This window comes from Pteropus medius, unplaced genomic scaffold (assembly GCF_902729225.1).
Source record: "Pteropus medius unplaced genomic scaffold, Ma_sr-lr_union100, whole genome shotgun sequence".
In the NCBI taxonomy this organism is placed as follows: domain Eukaryota; kingdom Metazoa; phylum Chordata; class Mammalia; order Chiroptera; family Pteropodidae; genus Pteropus; species Pteropus medius.
In genome coordinates this window covers 25,868,755-25,894,317 of record NW_024346667.1, presented here as the reverse complement: position 1 = coordinate 25,894,317, position 25,563 = coordinate 25,868,755, and the positions used below count along the sequence as shown (strand labels likewise).

Genomic DNA, 25,563 nt, shown 5'->3' with positions numbered 1-25,563 from the left:
GGTATTTTGAGGACAGTTCTTATAGTATAGAAAATATTAGAACAGTGAAATTTTTAAAGTTATATTAAGGCAATTATGTTTTTTAAATTGTATTACATTGAAAATTAAAATCCAGGAAAGGAAATTAAAGTGCTTAGAATAGATTTTTACCACTCTCTGCATGTGCAATTTTTCTTGATTTTGTTACTTTACATATTACTTTTTTTAGAGCGAGTCTTTATAATATTATATATAACTTAAATCAGGATTTTCATGTTTTTGTTCAAAGACTGCTACAAACATAATTAAAATCTCATATCTATCCAGAGTTTTTAGTCATAAAAAATATCAATTCACCTTTCTGAAGCTGTGATAATCAAATTTAGATTACCCTAAATCAATAAAATTGTCCCTGCATTGTTTCCTAATCTGTAAAATGTGAGTTATAATACCAACTACTCTACAATTATAGAAATCATAGAGAGCACGTAAATACTTAGAAGATCACTCTGCCTCCACACCCAGCTCTTCTTTCCCATTCATTTTCTCATTGTCTCTTCTCCTCCATCACTTGTCATAATGTCTTTTCTTATATTTTTATTCTGTTCTAGCCATATACATAATAGGAAATAATCCTGGTAGGAAAGAGTATGTTAATAAAAGAAGAATGAATGGATAAGATTGATAAAGGTATTTGCTTCAATTTCCTCTACTGTAATTACATAAAATAATTGCATAATAGATTATTCAAGAGTTTGAACATGTAATTGAGACTTTTCTAACCTGAATAAACTATACATACTCCATTCAAACATCAACTGCTTAATTGAGAAGTGGGCAATCATAAAAAAACAGGAAAACTTAGACAACATATATAAAAAAGAAAATGTACAACTTTTTCTTAGTCATATTTAATTTGGAAGAAAGAAAAAATTTTAAAGCTTGGTATCGGTACAGAAGTGTTTTACTCATGAGTCTTTCCTTTCATGAGCGCACATTCCATATTCAACTAAAATGCTAATCTGAAAAATTAGCTTAATCTCATATTTCGCCTTAGAATCCTTATGTAATGGGTACATGTTAACTCCGGGGTACATTTCTGATTTTACCAAAAATCTGTAGAGATTCTTCTATCTTTCTTGAAGACAATTTCTATATTATTTGTTAAGTTTGTATATATAGTCTATGCTCTAAAGTTACTCTTGCACATTAACCAATAACCCTATTTCATTTTAGTAGTAGGAAGGTGCTTTCTTAAACTTCTTAGGATCATTTAAAATGAAGTCCCAGAATCATGAAAATATTTTAATATTCACTTTGAAAATGTAAAGGAGGCACCTCTCTGACTTAAAATTTGCATGGCTTCATTAGTTTAAAACAAACTCTTCCCTCTTATTTCCCCACCCCCCTACATGCAATCTTTAGTTGGATCCGCAGTTTCCCAGGCTGAACATTAATTTTGGTGACTGTAACTACTTTCGCTAGTTCTTTACAAGGACAGTCCCAGAGGTTTATTTAAAATGGAAACTCCTCCTTTTAGCTGCAAGGCCTGAATAGTGGATCTGGTTAGACCTGTTTTATTTGGAACATGAAATCTAACTGGCAGTTGGAACTGGCATAGTATAACACTAATCACATCAACTTGCAGTTTCCCGTTTAACATGTCAAAAGGATGAAGTCTCATTATAAAAAAGGAAAGACCAACATTCATGTCTATCTTAAACTTAAAAAAATGATAATGATATCTGAAACCTTCTCTTCCCAATCTAACAGGTTTATCTAAATTTGGAAGCGATTGGCAATATAGTATTTTGATAGCTTAAAATAGCATTGATTATGGCCAAACTGGATTTGTAATTTATTATTTTTAGTCATATTTAGGTGTTCTCTACAATACAAATTCTATTCTAGAACTTTGTCTATTCTAAATTTGCTAGAACTCTCTGAATAATAATAAAGTTAGTCACCTCCCTTGGAAGACATTTTCATGCATTATATGAAGTTTATCCTGATACCTGCCTAAGTTTTAGTTTCTAAGTGGCAAACTTCCTCTCTTTTAAATTTTCTTAAAATAAAAATGTCTAAGTATCAGAGAAATACAAATTAAATCCCGAGTAAGATTCTGTTACTAATAAATACACCACAATGTATAACATTAAAATAATTAAACATATTGAGAATTCTAAGTATTTGCGAGGATGTGGAGCAACTGGAATTCTCATGCAGTATAATGGGTTATAAATTGATAAAAACGTTTCAGAAAATGGTTAGACAAAATTACTAAAGCTGAACATATGCATGCGCTTTTTACTAGAAATTCTATTTCTATGTGTATTCCCGACAGAAAAGAATACATGTGTACAAGAATGCCCCTAGCAGCTTTATTCCTCATAGTCCCTAAGTAGAAATAACTAAAATATCCATTAACAGTCTGTGGATAAATGTATTATAGTCATACAATGCAGAAATTAAAAAAAAAAACTATCGCTGCTTGGGAAAATGCCTATGACTGATAAAATGATATGAAGGAAGGCAAGCACGAAAACACACATAATATGTGATTTCATTTATATGAAGTTCAAAAACAGACAAAAGCCTCCTAATGGTTATTTGAAGTCTCAGTAATAGGTACTTTTGTGGGAGATGTTAACTGGGTGTTCTACATCTTGACCCTAAAGCTAATTACATTATTATGCTAATTTATTAAATGCAACGAAGAGTACAATGAAAAATTTTCTACTTTATGTATATACCTCAATTAAAAAGTTTAAAAGGTATATTTTATATGCCTTGGTTATTTTTTATTTTTTTTTTTTGCATACTGACCTTGAAAGGAACTAAAAAAAGAAACCTCAGAATACTTCAAAACTAAATACTTCTTGGGGTAGGAGAAACTTTGAGAAAGTATAAATATTAAGCATTAACTTTTTTATATTAGAAATTTTACTTTTTCTCCATTTCTAGGATGTATTTATTAATATCAAATTTTCTATTCACATGTTTTAATTAATTAACAAGGAAGTTGTTATTAAACTATGCCCCCCAGAATGAACAGTTACTCTGAGATTCAGTCTAGTAAAGGTCACGTTTAACTTCAGTCTTGCCCCTCTTCTTATGTTCTGTTCAAATATTTATCCTTTATTTTCATAGGAAGATTATTAGAAGTCTCTTAAAGTTTAGTCTCTGCGCTACTTTGAACTGATAACATTTGCAGATTTTCATAGATAATTATTTCTTTTGAACAGAATTCTGGATGTCTCTCGCTTTAATTTCTTAAGCATCTTACATTTGTGTTGAATACATAATGTAATGTAGCAGTGAATTTATTTAAAAGAATTATTTCATTGACGGAGAATGATTTCCTAACAGTAGTTAAAGATAAAAGTGTTAACTAGAAAGCATTTCCCTTTGCATTATTCAGTTTTTGAGTTATCTGGGATGTTTTGAGGAATGGGCCATTTTGTAAGGTAAACATGTAGACCCTTGAGTCCCCAACACATGCTAAATATCAGTACTTCTGGTCTGAATGACTTTGTGTATGAACTAAACCTTGCGTTGTTTTCCTTATTACTCTTTCTTCCCTCTCTTGAATGGAGTTTGTCTGCCAGAAAATATTTCTAGGTAAATTTTAAAAAAATAATTCAAAACTGCCAGTCTTTAGCCAAACATAATCACTTCTCATGACAAGGTCTTTAAGAAGTTTGTCAGTGATTGAGTTCTGCTTGGGGAGACCAAATTCAAATCTATTGGAGAGCAAGACCAAGGGAACTAAACTGTTCCTTTTGGATCTTAGAGAAGTCCTTGAAACAGGATTTTGTGGAGTTTTGCTCATGAATATCAGCCATCGTTATGTTATTTTATACATGTGCCCATAGGGCTGGGTTAAAAATAAACTGGCTCATGGAGATAAAGGGATATCTATGAAAAAAATTTTATGTAAGTATGTATCATGTTGATGTTTAACTTTTTTCCTCAAGTTTATTACATTGCAAATTAATTAAAGGGTAGGGTTTTAAAAAAGACTGGCAGCAGAGAGCTTGGACTTTGGAGTAAAACTTTCTAGGTTTGGCATCTAGCTAGCTGTGTACCCTTGATCACGTTTCTTAGTCTCACTATTTCTGTTTTCTCATCTGAAATATTTATGCCCACTTTATAGTGTCGAAATGACCAAATGAATTTATGTTTATAAAGTTGTAAGAACTTCTTGGCACTGTATGTGCTTTGTTAAATAAAGTAAATAAGTAAAACCTCAAAAAGAAATTAAGTGAATAAAAGAAAATAACTCATAGCCCCATCGCTGATGCAGCTTTTACTTTGTTACTATGTTCACTTCTGTCAGTGCTCCTTGTCTGATGACTTCTATGCACACAAATCTTAATATATTATACTAAGTTTTTGGAAATATTTTGTCCATTTTGTGTGCATATCCTTCCTCTGTTCCTTAGCTCATGTTATCTCTTTGCTCGTAATCCTTGTTCTTCTCATTTTCCCATGCCCAAAGTCCAGCCAGCCTTGAAGGTTTAGCTCAAATTTATTGATTCCTTTTATTACTCTCTTAAAGAGGGTGTTAAATTGTTTCTCCTCTGAAATTGTAAAGCGTGTTATTCTTTTATAATATTTAAGTACTTTTTACCTTGTGTTATAGCTTCTTTAATGTGGCACTTCATCTCCTACACTATAGGTCTGTGGAGATATTGTGCAAATATTTCTATACCCCATCCATTAAACACAATTCTTTACACATAGTAAATACTCAACAAATGTTTATCGAAGGAGTTAATGAGTGCTTGATTTAAATACATTTTACCACTAAAATATATTGTTTTTGATTATCATCATTTTGTAGTATAATTTGAAGTCAAGGACTATGATACCTCCAGCCTTGTTCTTTTTGACTCAGGATTGCTTTGGCTATTTGGGGTACTTTGTAATTCCATACAAATCTGATGATTTTTTTATTCAATTTCTTTAAAAAATGCCATTGGGATTTTTATAGGGATTGCATTAAATCTGTACATCTCTTGGGGAATATGGCTATTTTAACTATGTTGACTCTTCCAGTCCATGCACACAAAATATCTTTCCATTTCCTTGTGTCTTCCTCAATTTCTCGTACTAATATTTTATAGTTTTTAGGGTATACGTCCTTCACATTCTCTGTTAAGTTTATCCCTAAGGTATTTTTTTTGTTGTAATTGCAAAAGGAATTGTTTTCTTCATTTCTTTTTCTGAAAGTTCATTATTATAATATAGGAATGCTATGAATTTTTGAACATTGATATTTTATCCTGAAATTTTACTGTATTTGTTTATTGTTTCTAATAGTTTGTTAGTGGAGTCTTCAGAGTTTTCTGTATAGAGAATCATGTCATCTACAAAAAGTGACAACTTGACTTCTTTGTTCCCAATTCGAATGCCTTTTATTTTTTTATCTTGCTTGATTGCTCTAGCTAGGACTTCCAATACTATGTTGAATAACAGTGGTGAGAGAAGTCATCCATGTCTTGTTCCAGATCTTAGAGGAAAAGCTTTTAGTTTTTCACCATTAAGTATGATGTTAGCTGAGGGTTTGTCATATATTATCTAGTAAAATGCTTATTCTGCATCTGTTGATATGATCATATGATTTTTACCTTGTCTCTTATTTATGTGGTATATTACATTGATGGATTGGCAGGGGGAAAAAAAAGAAAAAAACAGATACACAAAGCAGTGGACAGAATTGAGAGCCCAGAAATAAGCCCACCTATATATGGGCAAATAATTTTCGACAAAGGAGCCAAAAACATTCAATGGAGAAAAGTGAGCCTCTTCAATGAATGGTGCTGAGAGAATTGGAAAGCTACATGCTAAAGAATGAAACTAGACTGTTGTCTATCACCTATCACCACACACTAAAATTAACTCAAAATGGATCAAAGATCTAAATATAAGACCTGAAACAATAAATTGCATAGAGGAAAATATAGGTACTAAACTCATACAACTCAAGAACAAAAAAGACAAACAATTAAAAAATGGTCTGAGGACCTAAACAGATACTTCTCCCAAGAAGACATGCAAATGGTCAACAGACATAGGAGAAGATGCCCAACTTCACTAGCTATTAGGGAAATGCAAATCAAAACCACAACGAGATACCAGCACGTCTGTTAGAATGACTATTATCAACAGGACAAATAATAACTTGGAGAGGTTGTAGGGAAAAAGGAGCCCTCATACTACGCTGCTGGTGGGTACAGCCACTTTGGAAAATAGTATAGAAGTTCCTCAAAAAATTTAGAATAGATTTACCATATAACCTAGCAATCCTTCTTCTGGGTATCTATCCCCAAAATTTGAAAACGTTTTTTTTCCATAAAGATAAATGCACCCCTGTTTTTAATGCAGCATTATTTATGGTGACCAAGACACGGAAACAACCAAAATATCCTTTGATAGATGATTGGATAAAGGTGTGGTACATATATACAATGGAATATCACTCAGCCATAAGAAAAGATGAAATATTGCCATTTGTGACAACAGGGATGAATCTTGAGATGATCATGCTAAGCAAAATAACAGAAAAAGTTGAGAACCATATGATTTCACTCATATATGGGATTTAAAACTGAAAGTAACAAACTAACAAGACAAACAAAAACTCAACACAGACAACAGTTTAGTGGTTATCAGAGAAAAAGGAGGGAAGAAAGGAGGTAGAAAAGGGTAAAGGGGGTCAAATATATGGTGACAGAAGATTTGTCTTTGGGTGGTAAACACTCAATGCAATATACAGAAAATATTTTACAGAATTGTGTGCTTGAAACCTATATAATTTTATTAACCAATGTCAACCCAATAAATTTAATTAAAAAAATTATTGCAACATAAAATAAAATGTTGTTTTTAACAATAAAATAGTCTAAGAATATTTATTGGCAGGACAAAATACTCACAATATAATATTAAGTGATATAAAATTCTCTGAGCAGTATGACTCCAATTTTCTAAAATAAAATATCTATTTATGCATTTACTACTCATCTACCTCCCTATCTACCTATTCCTATCTATTATGAAAAGACTGGAACTAAACTTCCTAACTGTTAACAATATTTATGTCTACATCATAGGATGCAAGTAATCTAAATTCTCTTTTACTTTTATGATAAAATTTCTACAATTTCAATACATCACATTTATAATTATAAAAGCTTACTATTACAACAACATAAATGCCTATATAAAAATAAAATTACTTTCAACTAGGAATATAAGAAATGCACTATTATCTTTAAATAGTTTAACTTATATTAAATATATTTAAATAGATTAAATACTTAATGGATTTACCTTCTGGCTTTCAGCATATTAATCTTAGACTCACTGGGGTAAGATAGCATATAAATTAATGTCCCTCTTCCTTGCTTATTCTAAGTACAATAACTAGTTTGTAATAAAAACTGGAATGTTCAGCTTCGATGAATAAAAAGTAATTTTTAAGAAGAAATACTAAAAGAACTACTGAATATTTTCCATATAGAATGTTTAATTATTGAAAGCAAAGCATATTTTTAACTTGCTCTAAACATGCAGAAAGCTAAAAAACAGGTAGAGAGAAATTAAGAAATACCTGTAGGGTGTTGGAAGCAAAGTTGGTGATATATATATCTTTAGAATTTTTTTTAAATGATTCATTTTGAAAATGGGTTTCATAGTGGTGTATATATAAAGGAATAATAGATACATATTTCTTCATTTGAAGAGAAGTTATTTGTCATTTGCAGAATAAGCAATTAGAAGTGAATTCAGTTGATCTTCTGTATTTATTTCCAAGGGGTTATATTAAGTATAATCTTGTGAGGTTAAGCAACCCTGGGTCACCATTAGTGTGCTCCTCAAATACATATTTTAACACATTTTCACAGTTTTCTTCAGGCTCTGTGAGAGCTACACATACCTGACATTTGTTTAAAGAATTCCTTGTTTTTTGACAGTTTCTGCTATCTCTATAGCTTTTCTTAGCATAAAATTTTCTTCGTATTTACTCAGTTGAGCTGAATATGACTTTATTTGTGAGTAATTTTTCTCTAAAATTGCCTGGAAAAGTTTGTTGAAAGAAAATGCATTTGTTATAGACTGTTGAAAGAAACAACTCCACAGTAATAAAATGGAAACAAAGGAGTTATTTGCTCAGTGAGGAATATCTGTCGGTGTGTGTCATTTGGCATTAAAGGGAGAGTTAATTACCCTCCATGAACTTGCTTTATTAGCTAAAATATCTACCTAATGTAGTTATGAAAACATATCAGAGAGACATATTTGAAATTCAAATGATATAAAACCAAACACCACTAATTCAACACCCAAGTAATCAATTGTTCACAGAATTGCATATTACAATAGCTCTATGGAGTAACAGATGGATGAGTTAAATTTGTTCAACAGCTTTTCTGTATGTTATGGGAAGCCTGATTGCCAGAAATGTTTTGATAAATTGCAAAAGTCCTATGTGACTCACTATATAATAGCCAAAAGAAACTTAATTTTTGTTTAGTACAGAAAGTGGTCTAAAATGAAAAACCCAGTTTTGTTATTGTTTTTATGTTTTTTCTTTATAGTATGGGAGGTATAAAGCACCTTTCCAAGTATTCAAGATTCCTCAGAATTTGTTCTCAACTTTATAATAACAACAACAACACCAACAACAGCAGCAGCAGCAACAACAACAACAAACAACAATAATAAACCAGCAATCACTTTTTCCTCCAATAATTTAATTCTGGTTTTCCCGAGACTTAGAACAGTTCTGATAAATAAATCATAAATTGAATTTTCCTCTATTATAGTATCATCTTTATATCTATATTTTTGTTGTAACACAGCTGTAATATTCTGAGAAAAAATAACAACTGTTGAAGAATCTCTGAAATATGTCTTACCTTGTTAAAGATAACTATATTGTCTCACTTTGCTCTCTTACAGTTTTGAGTCATCACGAGAGGGTTCTAGAAATGGTGAAATTATTTATGAACACCACCTCCCATGATGGTTTTCCTTTATCTTAGAATCTACCACATAGTGACCTCGTATTGCAGGCAAGGATATAACATGAATATAAATTTCTAAACCTACATATATATTTTTTAAGCTGATGGCTAACATAGGCTCGTAAACATCCTGATATTCTGAGAGAATTTTTAGTTTTAGCCCTAGTCAACAGTATTCTTATACCACTCCAAATGCCTGAATGTCCCCTCAGTTTCTAAACATGCACAGGGGGATTAGATTCTATGACAGTTCATTGCATCATGTGCTGTTCAAGAACATTTTCATCAGGTTATGTTTCCTTCTTATCATTTAAATGTCTTATTTGATATTTTAAACTGATTTAACTTAGATTTGCTTTCCTCAGAAACAAAGCCATTTACTCTGTTTCTTTGCTGAAAAGTGCTTTGATATAATTTAAGATTTGAACATGCTAAACCTTCTCCAATTGTTAATTTTTAAATTTGACATTATTAAAACTTTACAAGTTTCTTTTTTCTAAATTATAGCTTGTTTGACATCTTTTCATTGAATCCTTTTTACTTTTTATAGTTTCTGTTTATAAGGTTTTTTACGTTGTTCAGATTACACTAAGAATCTGTTTAGTCCTGGAAATTCAACTTTAAAACATAGACCAATGGGGATGGATCCTTAAGACTTATTTTTGCAAGTAGATTCAGTAATTCATTTCACTCAACATATTCCAAAATTTCAATTAAAATTTGAAATCGTGGCAAAAATGCTTCCAAGTTCCTGATCCTTCTATCTCTGTCAGCTTGTCCTGTGTCACCAGGACCACGGACAGTGGAGGTTGGTTTCATGGGTTGGTTTCAGAGCCAGTGTGCCAGGGAGCATTCCTGCAGCCACATTGAGAATGGCACGTGGAAGCCACTGTAACATAGGGATGGCAGTTTATCTCTAGAGAACTGGCAGGCCTTGCAAGATACAATGACATTCTTCAAGATTCTGCAGCATGGAGTAAGGCAAAATAGGACAAGTTTCAAAAGGCTAAAGGGAGACATAGAGTCGTTGGAGGTAGGGCAAAGAGTAAAACCTATAGGAAACAGGAGCAAGAAAGCAATGTCAAGGTTCACTAATACCAAGCCTGCCATCCCTGACCAGCTAGGAGTGTTCTTATACATCTCATTCTTGAAAGAACGTGAAGAAATCCATGGGTATCCTAATACACTCAAACAGTGTGAAGTCCTTGTTTCTGGCTGGAATAGGGAGTTTATGGTGGGGAAAGAAAGCAGATCTTGACCTCAGACCATTTCTAACGATAGTACCTACCATTTCCCAACTGATCTTGAAGCCACAAAGTGGTTCTTTCTTTTGAATGCCATCTCTGTGCCAGATCTTATATATGTGGTCATCTCAGTTTAATCCTTCTGATAATCTTTCTATGAAGCCCATAAATATTAGTCAATATCCTTATTTTGAAGGCAAAGATATGTCATTATGACGATTTAATTACTTACCAAGATCACACTTTAGTGAGGAGGAGGAGCTGAATTCAAATGCAGTTGTGGGTTTTTTTGGGGTTTTTTTTTTTTTGGTGACACATGTTTCCTATAGATTGCTAGACCTAATTTCATCTACTTACTATTAAATGTCATTAAAATGGGAACCTTAAGACATAGTGCTAAAGTCAGTTTTCTAGTCCAAGGGACTGTTTAAAATATCTCTGTATATTATGAGTTACTAAAACATTTTAGTAAGCTTTTTGAAAATAAATACATTGATATAATAAAATTCACATACCACAATTCATTAGATTGAGCTGTGTAATTGTGTGTAATGATTGGAAAAATGGAAGTCCCTTAAAATGTATCTTTTAAAATTTTTTTTAAAAATAGGCTAACCTATTTGTTTCTAATTATAAATAATTTCTATTTATTGCAAAGAATTGGGGAAAATAAATGAAAATTTAGAGAAAGAAACATACACATAAACATTTCAGGGCAAGACATTGTCATTTTTATAACCTTCCCAATTACATGGGTAAAATATTGATCTTTTGGTTAGTTTATAATTTTCAGTAAAACATTTTAGGTATTTAATATTTTACTTTCTTTTTTGTGAATTATTTATTTGTATTTTTTCATATTGTGTTGTTAATTTTTTTTTTTTTTCCAAATGCAAATAGTTAGGCTCACCTTTCTTGAAGGACTTTTCCTCTCAGCAACTCTGGCCAGCTCATTTTTTATGACCTTGATAGTTTTTTGGTGCACGGGTAGGATGCTCCTCTGTTGGAATTTTTCCTGATTTTTTCTCATAATTAAACTGGGGTTATGGGTTTTGGGTAGGAAGATCACAGATATAAAGTTCCATTTTCGTCGCACCATATCACGAAAGCCTCTATCCTCCCTCCTTTTGTTTTTCAAAGCAACCTAGGAATTTTCTTAATGTCTCTTTTTTCCTCCTCACTCCGCCCTACCAATCTTGCCCTCTTACATTTTTAATCTTCACATAAGACCAAAATTTACTTTTTGTTCTTTAAATAAAACAAAGCGTGTTCTCATTAACCACCCCACCCTCAAATATATTCATTTGTTCTTAGAATAAAATATACAAAGACCTCACTTTGTTTTGCAATACCCTGCAGTGAGTGATCTGGCTTCAGCCTATCTCTTCAGCCTTATTTCTTCTGCTCTCCATGTCCCACTTTGCCCCAGTGGGGCTATTTCTAAATCACACCAGCTCAAATTTTTCAAAATAGTTATCATGCAGTAAAAGCTGAAAGACTCTCTAATACTACCTAGTGTACATTCAGTCCCTAAATAAGAGTAGATTCCTTCATGAAACAAAAATGACAGAAGCAATGAAGCAAAACTTGAATCTGAACAAAACATACTAACATATGTCTGTTAAGATTTTTATTATCTACCAGCTTCACTCATCATTCTTTTATTCACCCCCCAAATTTTTTTTGGGTGTTCTTATCTACTAGTTTTCCACATAAACTTTAGAAACTTAAAAGTTTCTCAAACAAAAAAAATATATGCTGCAGGTATTTTAATTGGAATTACATTATATTTATACAATAATTTAAAATATTTGATTCTTTTTATACTTGCTAGAATGTTGTATATTAATTCCCTTACTCAAAAAACAAGCCTTCTGATTTAATTTTTAAAGTAATATGTGTTTCTCTTTTTAACTTACTAATTTTACTTCCAATCTTTAATATTTATTTTCTCATATTTTCCTTAGACTTGTTCCTAGTTTTTTTGAAATGAAGTTTTGAAATGAAGATTTTTTGAACTTATTTGTATTATTCTTATATATTTATAAATAAAAACTTAAAAAAAAAAAAGATAAATTTGCTTCTAAATGTAGCCTGGTCACTTCCCTTATATTTTTATTTGTACTTTTTTGAATATCACAGTTTTCAAGAAAATCTGTAATTTTAAGTTTTCTTTCCTTTTCAATCAAAAATATTTTTAAGAAAAAGTCTTTTACATGTAATATAAACTTCTGTTTTTCTTATATTCTTAAAACATTGTACCTGTGTAATTTCTGATTTGGAGAATATTTTCAGACATTCTTAATGGCTTAATATCTGAGTAATTTTTTAAAAAATGAATATTTGGCATGTGCTTGAAATGTATTCTAAATAAGTAAAAAGCTCTATTTTTTTTCTAATTTCATCTTAATCATCATAAAACAATATATTCTGTTCTTTTCGCTTTCTATTTTTTTGCTAATATTGGAAAAAAAGCTCCACATTTAAAATTTTCATACCATAACAATTGTGTTTTTGAAAAAATCTTTTATAACTGACAGTTTTATTGCACATAGATATTTAGTAATATATAGAGAGAGGATTAACGTTTTAAGACTATTTCTGAGTATTTTTCTTTCACATATATTGCTTTCTGAAAACATTTGTGAAAGTCAAGCAGTTTCTCTCCCCCAGAGCTTTAAAATCCTTAGCTTACAGTAGGGCAGTATTATGTTGGAAAAGTCGAATTTCTTGAAGGTTTATTGTGATTATTGTGAAAAAGTGATTGTCACTTTCATGAAGTGGCGTTTTACTAAAGATTTGATCAGAATGTCTGTAAAACAAAAGAAAACTAGTTCATAGTTAGGAAAGCTTTAAATGATGGTTAAGGAGGCTGTCACAGGTCACTTTTCAATTGAATTTCTCATAAGTTTCGATATCTATTCTTTCTTAAGAATAAATTTTTTTCTACATATTGTCTAAATTATTTAAAGCTTGAACAATAACTGTCAATAAAAACGATCATTTATTGCTGTGAATACACGAAGAACAAATTAAAGAAAGATCACTGTGCTGCCAGTTCCTGATAATACTCAACCCTTTGTCTGCTAATAGCCTGCCATCACCTGCTGTGCAGATATTAAAGAAACATATAATCAGGGGGAATGAAAGGCAAAAGTCTAATTAATTAGCACTTATTAATTCCCAAGATGTGCTGGGTTTGTACACTTAGACAGTGGTGACAGTTAGAATAAGTGACAGTAAGAAATGTTGGGGGAACGGACACCAGACGACCAGTTTCCAGAAAGCAATAGCATTGCTGTTACATCAGTTTTATGTGTCTACTGCAAGTGTGGCCATTTCAGGATAAAACTCATTTTCCCCTCAATTATCTTCCTCTTTGTCGAAAACATATTAAACTAGAAAGTTTCTAGGTAAACATATTTGACTAGAAAGTTGTACCAGTTAATAACATACCCTACTGTGCAAATTGTGGACTAGAGCGAGGAGAATTTTCTGATAATTTCCCATGAGCAACTTAAGATTCCACAGAAGTAGTGGGATTTCAAGACTTGTTTGTAGGGAAATAGAAAGTTTCCTTGATAAAGGAAGAGGGTTCTGGACATTAGAATATAGCACTGAAAAAGAAGGTTAACATTTATACAATAGGGTCCCATAGAAGGCTATATTTTGAGTAAAAGCCACTGTACTTTATTTTCATTAGAAATTAAAGCAGAAGCAACTATCTCTTTGGAGGCACAAAAATTTAATCAAGAACTCTGTAATATTCAGAAATAGAGAATTGAACATCAGGACCTCAAGCTAATGTTGAGTATCATTATGCATGCATATTCTCTTCTGTTCTAGATACTTTGAGTAAGGAGTATAAAATAAGTAATAAACTAATTTCTTTTTAAATTTTGTAATTAAAAATACCCAAGGCCTTAATCTCTAAATGTCTCAAAAATTTGTTCACACACTGTTTATCACAAGACTATGTTCCACAAAGAAAACTTACATTTGATTCCAAACTTAATAGAACATTTTAACTTTTGTAATTTATCATTTATCCAGAAAAAACCTTTCTGTGACTTGTTTTAAATTAATGAGTGCCTTGCTTTATAATCAAGTATCTTTTAATTTTCATAGTTCTTTATACTTGTCAAAGTGTTTCTACATGCATTATTTCATGAGATATTATCCATAGTGACTTCCTAAATAATTTTTTTTTCTATTTCTACACCACTGCATTTTGGTTTCCATGGATTTTAGACTAGGGTTAGGGCCACAGACAACTTTGAAAATGCCACTTGTACACTAACAGGCCATGTGATTGTTTTGTTTTGTTATGTTTTGCTTTTTCCACTAAGCGGATAAGAATGAATGTTAACTGTCTTAACAATGTGTATCACCACATAATTGAGTTGAAGCTAACAAATGGTAATAACCAGGAAAATGGTCAAAACAATCAAATTAGCTATGCTTAAGCCCCATTCGATAGCTAGCTCTTGTGGATCTTAAGGATCATTTCTTGTATACAAATATCTTTTTTTCCACTCACATCTGTCTTTGAAGGTAATCCCAAATGTCACTTCTTTCCCTAATCCATAGTACTACCTAGTATTCGATAAATCTGCATTTAAAAGTTTCTGTCTCTTTAAGGAATAAATTTGTAACACTTCTTTCTTCCTTTGGTTGGTTTAGATCCAAATGAGAGACTGTTCTTTGTTGATATCTGTTCTCTTCTCCTTCAGCAAGAGAGCCTTTAGTTTTTAGAGGGGCATACGACTTCCTAAAATAATGACTGCATTGTACAGTTTTCCTCACAGCAACTAGGTGTGGCAGTGTATATGAGTTCTGTCAGTGGTTTGTAAACAGAAATATTTTTACAAGGAGGCCCAGGTTTCTCTCCCAGTTTTTCCTTCCTTTCTGACTTGAATGCAGACATAGTGGCTGGTCTAAAACGTGGAAAGAACTCGCCCTTCTGAGGACTTCACAGCGCTGCTCTACTAGCTCTAGGCTAAGGTTGTTGTTGTTGTTGTACATTTGTCTTTTCTGAGCTAAGAAATATCTGTATTGCCTAAGCCACTCTGTGTTGTTTGCTAACGCTGCCATGACAAAGTACCACAGACTGTGTGATTTGAACAAAAGAAATTTATTCTCGCACAATTCTGGATGCTAGAAGTTTGACATTAAGGTTAGTTTCTTCCGAGGCTTCTCTTCTTGGTTTGTAGATAGATAGCCCTCTTCTCCCTTTGTCCTCACATTGTTTTTCCACCGTGCATGTCAGTTCCTTTCATAAGAATACCAGTTATTGATCTCACTTTATGATTTCATAAGAATACCACTAAGATCTCACTTTAATTACCTTTTTAAAGGCCCTCTCTCTGAATACAGTCACATTCTGTGTACCCAGGGTTAAGACTTCAGCATATGAAGTTTTGCAGGACACAAACTAGCCTATGACACATTTTTTTTACTTGTATACAGACAGATTATTATCCGATACAACATAAGGGATATTCAAATGCTATAGTTACTGATGCAAGCTGGATCATCAGATGACCTTGCTTTGATGTGTAGACATAGTAGGCTTCCTAGAACTTTTTCTCTCAGAGACATTGACTTCTCACCCAGTCTCAGGTACATACCTCCCCTTGACAGGGAGAACCTTCCCTACTAAACTTATTATTACAGGTCATAAAGAGTGAACAGAAAGTGTGCTTCTTGTGTTCTGAGAAAGAGATCAGACCCAGAAGGTACAAAACCATATCCACGGTTTCTTTTCTCAAATCCACCAATCAGATTATTCAAGCACTCCCGTCCTCGAAAGATAAATGATGAGAGGATGGAGGGACAAACCCAAGGTCTCCAATTAAAAGAAAAACAAAAACAAAAACAGGAAACGGGAAGAATTGACTTTCTCCCAGTAATAATGCTGAATAAACTACTTTTCATGTACCTGCTATTACTGCTATTTTTCATGTTATTCTGAATTTAATTTTTTATTAAAGGCTGATAACTTATTACAAGCCAGAAGTCTTGAGCATGTGGCATATAAATTTATCAAAGTTTTTATTACTTATTCAAACTCTCTATTTTAGGAGAGATTTTCCACCAGGCACTTTTGAAGATTACTAGTTGGGAAAACGTAATAAAATTTGGAACATCTGAGATGGGATATTGCAGGAGTAAGTCACAATACATAGGGAAGAGAACTTACCATTGAGAAAATGTTGAAGCTGCTGGAAATGACGGCCTCTCAAGATTTAGTTTATTGGTTGGCATGAGCCTGAGTTTGGCAAACTATGGCCTATGTAGCTGATCCAGCCCTCTGCCTGTTTTTGCAAATAGCTTTATTAGAACACAATGTTTATATAACATCTGTGGCTGCTCTGTGCTAAAACAACAAAGTTGAGTGAAAGAAATTGTGTTGCCTGCAAAGCATAAAATATGTATTAAATGGCCCTTCTTGAAAATATTTGCTGACCTGAGCATAGAAGAAAATCATATGAAATACTTCCATTTTATCCATTAGTTTGCCTCTTATAAATGTTAAATTATCATTTTTAATTTGTGGTATATAATTTATTCATAGAAAACTTGGATGGGTTAATTCTGATGTAAACTAATTTTACATATCTTCTCAAACTGAGGATTTGGCCCTTATATGTAAAATGTTTTGCTATGCTTAGAAAATTATAAGATGCCTCTTCATCTAGTCCAAGAACAAAGTATTCTAGTTAGGTTACAATTAGATAATTTATTTCTAGTGCATCCTTGAAAAAAAGTGGGCTGATAATTTTTAAAATAGATTTAACAAGGTAGCTAGTAAATTATTTTCTGTGTGTTATTGGTTTAGGATTCTTATTCACTAACGTCAGAGTTTCATTAACATTACATACAGGCTAATTCTCAGATAATTGTGTTCAAATATATATATGCAAATAACCTAATTGTTTCCCAGTGCAAGATAAAAAAAAAAAAATCTCTGAAGTAATTTAATCTGGGTTACCCAATTTTGTTTTCTATGAAATTGAAGCTCTTTAATTTTTAAAAATCTATTCAGTCATATAATGTGTCAGGTTATAGAAGATAAGTCTTTATTTTCAGCTCAGAAATCTGAATAAAAGACGAATGAGATTTATTGTTGTCCTATAAAGTATGACCTTCCAACTGGACTATTAAACCCACTTACAGAGGGAAAGCATTTTCAATTATAGACACAGAAGTTTTTCTCTCCTTAATAGTTTGTAGTGTGTTTCATGGTAATTATAGTATGAGTATGTATTAAACATGATTGTAAGTGTCATTTACATTTACCACAGTAGGATACTACTTACGGACTTGCAGTCACAGAAATACTTATGTTTATGCACATGAAAGATAATGTTAAGCCTCTGAAACTGGAATCCTAGAGTGCTGTAGAAGTTTATTGTCATCTCACATTCAAACACTTACTGTTTGTATTCTTGCTGGTAGTTTTCCATAGTAACCACTGCCTGAACACAATTTAATTACTTTACTCAGCAATGTAAATTAAATTAGGTTAATCCAGAATGGGCTGTTTAAAGAAGAATATTATACTACAGTATATCAATTAACACTTATTAAAAGTAATTTTTAAGTCTAGGAGTGCCACAAGAAACTGTATTACTAGAAAAAAATATATGATTAAAAAATAATGAAGTGTGTTGATTTTTTTTCTTGATGTTCTATTCTGGCAAAATGAGATAAATTTTATTGATTGAATGGTTTTGTATTTTCAATTTTCCCTATAAGCTGTTATATTATTTAGTTTGTGATAATAAATCTATTTAAGAAACAAGTATATAAGCTTTAAATCCATTAATTTCACTTCTAGGAATAAAAATGCAAAGATTATATGAGGATGCACATTGTAGATATTTGATATTAAAAATTTTTAATTTTTTTAAGAACCTCCATATTTTCCATAGTGTTTGCACCAATTTATACTCCCACCAACAGTGCATTAGAAGTCCCTTTTATTCACATCCTCACTATCTCTTGTCTTTTTGATAGATATTCTAACAGGTGTGAGGTGATATCTCATGGTGATTTTGATTTACATTTCCCTGATGATTAATGATGTTGAGCACCTTTTCATGTACCTGTTGGCCATTTGTATGTCTTCTTTGGAAAAATGTCAATTCAGGTTTTTTTGCCCATTTTGTAATTGGATTATTTGTTTTCTTTTTGATATTGAGGTGTATGAATAACATATGTGTGTGTGTATATATATATATGTCTCAAATATGTAGTTTGCAAATATACTCTTCCATTTTGTACATTGTCTTCATGTCGATGATGGTTTCTTTAATTGTGCATAGCTTTTTAGTTTGATATAGTCCCACTCATTTATTTTTTATTTCATTGGTATGCTTTGGGCGTCATATTCATAAAATCATTGCCAAGACCAATTTCAAAAGAATTTTATGTTTTTTTCTAGGAGATTTATGAAGTCAAGTCTTACATTTAAGTCTTTTATCCATTTCGAGTTAATTTTATGAGGGACGTAATATGGGGCCCAGATTCATACTTTTGAATGTGTGTATTTAGTTTTCCCTGCAACATTTATCAAAGACTTTTTCCCATTGAGTATTCTTGGCTCCCCTGTCAAATATTAATTGACCGTATATGCAAGGGTTTATTTCTGGACTCTTTGTTTTGTTACATTGGTCTATATACCTGTTTTTATGCCAGTACCATACTTTTAAAATTATTCTTGCTTTGTAATACAGATTGAAATAAAGAAGTGTGATGCCTCTAGATGAGTGTTTTCATAGGACTGCTATGACTATTTGAGGTCTTTTGTGGTTTCGTGTGAATTTTAGGATTGCTTTTTTCTGTTTTTATAAAATATGCCACATGGGGCCAGAGGCTGTACTTAACAGCTGGGCAGAGCTGTTGGTGTAATTCCCTGTCCAAGCCCAGCCGTAGAAAGAGCCCTTTGGCTACTCTCATTCTCTGGTCAGGCTTCCTGATTGCATGGGACTGGAGATCATATTCAACAGTTGCACAGGGCTGGAAATCGCTCCCAGACCCAGGGTAGGCTCCGAGGCCAGTGTGGCCTGTTGGTTTGGGGCCTGAGTCAGGCAGAGCTGTCCACCAAGCTCCAGTCAGAGACACTGGCTTGGCTTTGCAGATGGGCAGAGCTGCTGCCTGGTTTCTCTGGCTAGGCTTCTTGGTCAGGCAGGATTCTCCTCAAAAGTATGTGAGGCTTTGAATTTGCTTCCCTGCTCAGATGAGACTGTAAAGCAGTCTCCATGACCAGTACAGCCCTTTTGGTTGGGGACCCAAATCAGGCAGAACTGCCCACTGAACTCCTTGGCCTGACAGGGCTACCTGTTCCTCTCAGCAGATGTGCAGAGCTGCCAATCGGGATCTCCCCTCAGGTGCAGCTTTAAGGAGGACTGGGGCCTGCCAGCATCTGAGCACTGGTTGCTCTGTGTCCTGCGCTGTCTTCTGTGTTTCTATCTGATCTTCAGTGGTCAAGCCCCAGAGATCTCCCCTGTGATCCCTGAGAGATAAGCGGGTCTCCCAGGAAGCACCTTGCAATGCTGAGGAAGCTAATGTTCACCTTAAGCTCTTTTTCCCTCATCGGAGAAACCATAGGCCCAAGTATCTCCTCTTGGTGAGGCACTGTGTGGGGAGGGGCGACACGGTCAGAATGTAGCTGCTCCCCTTACCTTTCTAACATGATCCTTCTCAGGCTCTGTGGACCAGGGACATGCTTCAGCCTCATCGCCGGGTTCTGGGGTTTTCACAGTGGTGTCTTATCTATTGATAGTTGCTATTTGGTCTTCTTATGACTGAAATCAAGAATGACATATGTGACCATCTTGACGACGTCATTCCTAGCTTATAAATTACTAGTTTTGAAAATATGAATTAGCATAATATTCTCTCTCCTTCTCTTTCTTTCTGATGGTGTCAGTAGAGTATCTTTAAATAATGCATGCAACAAACATTTTGAATGTCATAGGCACATAGTTAATATTGTTGACTGAAACCTATTGTCCATGGCAAGGTGAATTTTCATTTTGATATGTGCCCAATATGGTTGCAGAATTTCATATTAGCTGTTGATTAAAATTTTTTGTTTGGGTAGGATATAGACTGAGTTTTGATCTTCTTCATTTTGATTACCAAGTGATATTGCTGAATTGATCTTGTGAGATGAGCCATAAAGATCGCATGTCTTCTCATGTACATGCCATGTAGAGGCATCAGCTTATAGTAGCATTTGGATGAGTGTCTTGAGAATGAAATGTGTTATCTGTAGCTAATTTATTTATGGTTTTTAAATGAATGCAACAAATGTAATTCAACACCAATCTCCGGGTTCCTTGTTTTATTTTTAAGGTATCTCACTTCTGTTGGTGTTGGAATGTAATGGGTGAGCCAGGTCAGGAATTCTTGCGTGAGCTTCTACATGATTATCCTGAATTAATAAACCTTGGGAAAATTACATAGGTATCAGAATTTCCTAGTAACCGACATAGTTCAGTTTGATCTAGTGTCAAAATAGGAGAAATGAATCAAAATGGACAGAGGTGACTGAAAAGATCAAATAAGAAATTATAGTTCCAATTAATTCTAGCCTGTCAACTAATTAGACTTTTCCCCCTCAACACTATTATTATCTTATTCAATTGAAAATGCAATCTAAAAGTTAAGGTTATTACAGAATGTTCTAATCTCAAAATTCTGTACAAGTATGTAGCTCATTGGTTTAGAATGCAATTTTGTATTCTGTTATAATCTGGGTACTTTGTTAAATGGGAACATTGACCGACAAATAAGATAGGCAATATCTTTTAATCTATGTTTTCTTTCAAAGCATTGCTGAGTTTTGTATTATAACCTGTTACTACTCGTACAACTCATTTGCCACATGTATACGTCCTTTTTTTAAAAAACAAAACTAAATAAAATGACACAAACACACAAACAAAAGCAACAAGCTTTTACTGATTCATAAAATATATATTCCATTCATTTACAATTTATTTTGTTAATAAAGTATAAAACATATTATACAGTAGAAATATGTAATTAAAATCATATAAAATAGCAAACATAAATATATAAGAAAATATAGTTTATATAATTAAGTGTAGAATTTAGCTTTGAGTTTCCAAAACCATGGCAAGTATGGAAAAAGAACAGCTGGATGGTTTTAATCATCAGGCAACATAAAATACAGATGTTATTGAAAGAATGCCATTGTTCCTGGCATTAAAGATTATAAAGGAATTTATCACAAAAACAAGAGTTAAGGGCAATAAATTGTAATATTTGAACAATGAATTTGTAAAAGATGCAAAAATTCTTCTTCATAAAAATATTCTATCTATAGATTTTCAATGAAAGCCAAAAGTAAATGACTAAATTAATACTGAATGATAGTTTGTTGGTAATTTGATGTGTTGTGTGTGTGTGTGTTGTACCTGATATCAAAGTCAAGACTTAGACACCTGATCTCTAAAGGACAAAAAATAGTGTGTTCCTTAAATAATAGTCTTTCTCAAATACCGGTTTTCTCTCGTAGGACTTTGATAGGGTCTAAAGAGTCATCAGTTCAAAGTTAAAATTTCTGTCCATAGCCTGAGGTACAAAAGGATGGAAATTTGCTACCTTGCTGATAAAAGAAGAAACATGTTATTTGGATCCTAGCCAGTTACATAACAAATTTTCTAGACTCTCTTCTAGATTCTTTTATCCTTATTCTTTTTTGCCCCTTCAACCTGAACAATATTTTAGCTCTCCAAAGTAAATCCTAATGATCCTGGATACTTCTCAGATTCTTTCTCAATACACCATTTCTTTCCCCAGTTGCCCATTAATGCCCAGGGGAGATGCTCCGTTGTCTGTGACTAGAGGTTGATGGCAGGAGATAAGAAAAGCCAGTGATTAACAAGAAACTCCTCCTGTGGGAACTGGAACGAAGCTCTAACTACTCCTCTATAAACACTTTTGTACTAAATAAATGATCCATAATTCTAGTGTTTCAGAGGTAAAATATAGTGGTGTTGCTTCATGTATCCGTTGGATAAATTTTAAGCTTTCACAGAAGAGCACAGTTATTTAGCATCTTAATATCACTTTTTTTTTTTTGGTCTGAAAGACGTGGAGTTAGTCTGAATTATTAAGCCACATATGTTAACGAGGAAAAATATAGAAAAACATTTTTAGCTTTCCATATAAGTTGGAAGATATAATAAAGTCTTCTGATGATAACTATTTAAGCTGACTGTATAACTGGAATACATTAGAAGTGCATTAAGCCATTCTATTATCAGGTTGCACTTCCAGAGATCAAACTGAAAAGGAGACATTGGTAAATGGGGATCTTCCTACTTAAAGGATTATCTTAAGAGTCTGATAATCATCTTAGCCTTCATACACATCACAATTGCCATCAGAAGATTCTCAAAGATAAAGTAACAGTTCAGGTTGCTTACATCTGTAGGATTTTGATTGGACATTATTTATATAGCAGAACTGTTCTTATCCCTACTTTCAATAGAAATGTCCCCTTTAAATACTTTATTTCCTCCTTTTCTGTGATATAATTCAGATTTATATTCTTGATAATATATGCAAAATAAACTCGAGATCGAAGTTAGCTCAGTATCGGGATAGCCATGTTCTATTTCAGAAGTTTAAATCATTAAGCTTTAGATAAGAAATTTAGAGAAGAATCATTAAAAGAGCATATTAAGTTTGTTTTAGATTCAGTACGTTGTTCAAATAGATCATTAACTATGTTCGTGAATGTCCATATTGGGCACTCAATAAATATTTGTTGAATGGAATTGAAAATTATAATAGCCTTGCCATTTATAATTATTTTATAATTTCCTTCATTTTCTTGGTTCAAAATTAAAGGACAGCAATGTTCATTATGCCCCAATTTCTTCATCTGTAGTATGAGAGACACCTACTCCCTTAAGGGATGATTGTAACTCCATTAAAGTATCCTCGCAAGGCACTTAGGAATCATTATCTAACATGTTTGACATACCTGCTCTAAAACATGAAAGAAAATGAGTGACATCTCTTGAATAAAATACAGAAGAAAAGTGAGATATAACAGAAACAATGTGTTTGCTTTTGAAGCAGAGCAGATTTTAGTTATTTGCTTTCCTTAAGCAATGTGAAATGCAATTTTGGAATCATATGTACTGATCCACTGCATAAATGCATGTATCAGTTAACACCAAGGCAAAAGAACCAGAATTGGGAGATTCAAAACGAGTTAAAAAGTGCACACACACACTTTTTCTTTTTAATTTAAAAATATGCAGGATTTGTATTAACGTCCCTCCACCTGAGATAGAGTGTAGGTCTGTTTGGTTCACAGCAGTAGAGGGATATTCATAAGGTAAGCTGTGTTGTATGCTCTTTGCAGACAATCCAAGTCATTCTGATTCAGTGTCAGCAGTGTCGAAGGCTGCGAGGGGAACCTTGTGAATACACAAGCACGGAGGGTATTTCAGCTCAGGAACTGAGCTTTCCTCATTTCTGGTCCTGCTTCTTGAAGTTCTAGTTCAGCCTTAGAAACTGACGCAGCTTATCTCAAGATATCCCTGTTTAATAGGTGAACTAGAGATGGGTTAGTTGATGATGACTTCAGAAATACCATTTAACTCATTAAATAAACGGAGATAGGCACAGAATTGTTCAATTTTCTATTCTAGTTAAAAAATTATCGCTATTTTAAATAAATGGGTTAGATATTTTAAACCTAAAACCTCTAATTAATAATGAACATAAAGTTTATGTAGAATATTCAACAGTCAATAGAATGGCATAGTTTTGATTCTACATAAACTTTTAAAATATCTTCTTATAGTGTAATGACAAATAAAATATGCCTAGTGATTGAAATGATTATACTTAAATCTGTTCTATTCAAAAAGTACAAATATATGTCATTTGAAGGACATAACTAAAGATACACTTACTTTTTAAAAAAATTTTTTTTAATTTATTTATTTTTATTATGGTGACGTTGGTTAACGAAATCTAATAAGTTTCAAGTATACAATTTAACAAACAGTAAGTCATATTTATATTGCATGGTATGTTTACTGCCCACAGTTAGATTTCTTGCTGTCACCACATATTTGACCCATTTTACCCTGCCTACTTCCCTCTCCTCCCACCCTCTGATAACCACTAGTCTATTGTCCATGTCCATGAGTCTCTTTTTGTCAAAGATACACTTACTCTTTATTTAATATGTATACTTATAATAATCACTTAACTGTTTTCTATTTGGCTAATAATATTTCCTCTTCTAAAATTACATGGAACAATTTTGAGGCAAATACTATAAATGCAACCTATTTAAAATTCAGCCTTGAAATCTTATGAAACTGTTTTGAATCATAGAACCCCCGAAAGACGTGCTGAATAACTCCAGGTTAACCTGCAGTTAACTAATTGCTAGACAGTCCACTTAAATTAGAATGTTTCCTCTTTCTCAACTTCTGAGAATCACTCTTTTATCATGGTTGTATCAGGACAGCATTAGGATTTAAAGTTTAAGATCCTTGGAAGGGGAATAGCTAGAGGAACCATCAAATGAGAACTCTAATGGGGCAGGTGCTGTGAGTGTTAAAGGAAATTCAGCCAAAAAAGAAGAACAAGATAGCGGGTGTGTCCAATAGACAAGCTGTGGAATTCAGAAGTTCTAACCAGAGAAATGGAGTGTTTGCTGGGGAGAGAGTCAGAGAAAGTCCATATTTAGAGATCAAGCATTTGGCACAGTAGGTATTAGGGAAAGCTTGTTATCAGGTAGCAAGTCCCTATCCGAAGTAGCAAATGTTTGTTTAGTTTATATCAATAGGTCTCAGGCCCTAGGTTTCTTCTCTGCAGGAGCTTATATTTTATTTTTTCACAGTATTGTTGCCAGTAGTGAGAGAGAGAGGGAGAGTGATTAAACATACATGCAGAAGGGACGGAGGATAAATTAAAAACCAGAAATTATTCTACCTACTGACGCAAAAGTGAAACATTTGGGACTTTTTTTTTTTTTGAAACTTCAAATAAGCCTTATAAGATGATGTGATTTGCCTGAATTGACAATAATCTGAGTCTTCTGGCTCTTCGGTCTATTTTGAAGATCTACTAGTTACTAGATATCATTTTAGAAATCTACTAGTTACTAGAAATCATTTTAGAAATGGAGGTCATTGGGAATAGTCTGTAGGGGATGAAAGGAAGAGGCGCCCTTGGAAGTATAACTTTGGAAGGGAGCGGGTGGGAGAAGTCGACCTGCCTCGCAGGAGAGG

General features: G+C 32.9%; 1 protein-coding gene across 10 annotated transcripts in view; it reads left to right on the top strand.

The window, feature by feature from the left end:
• Positions 1 to 25,563, top strand: part of MARCHF1 (membrane associated ring-CH-type finger 1) — a 576,629-nt gene that overhangs the window by 266,203 nt on the left and 284,863 nt on the right. The gene's annotated exons all lie outside the window — the stretch shown is intronic.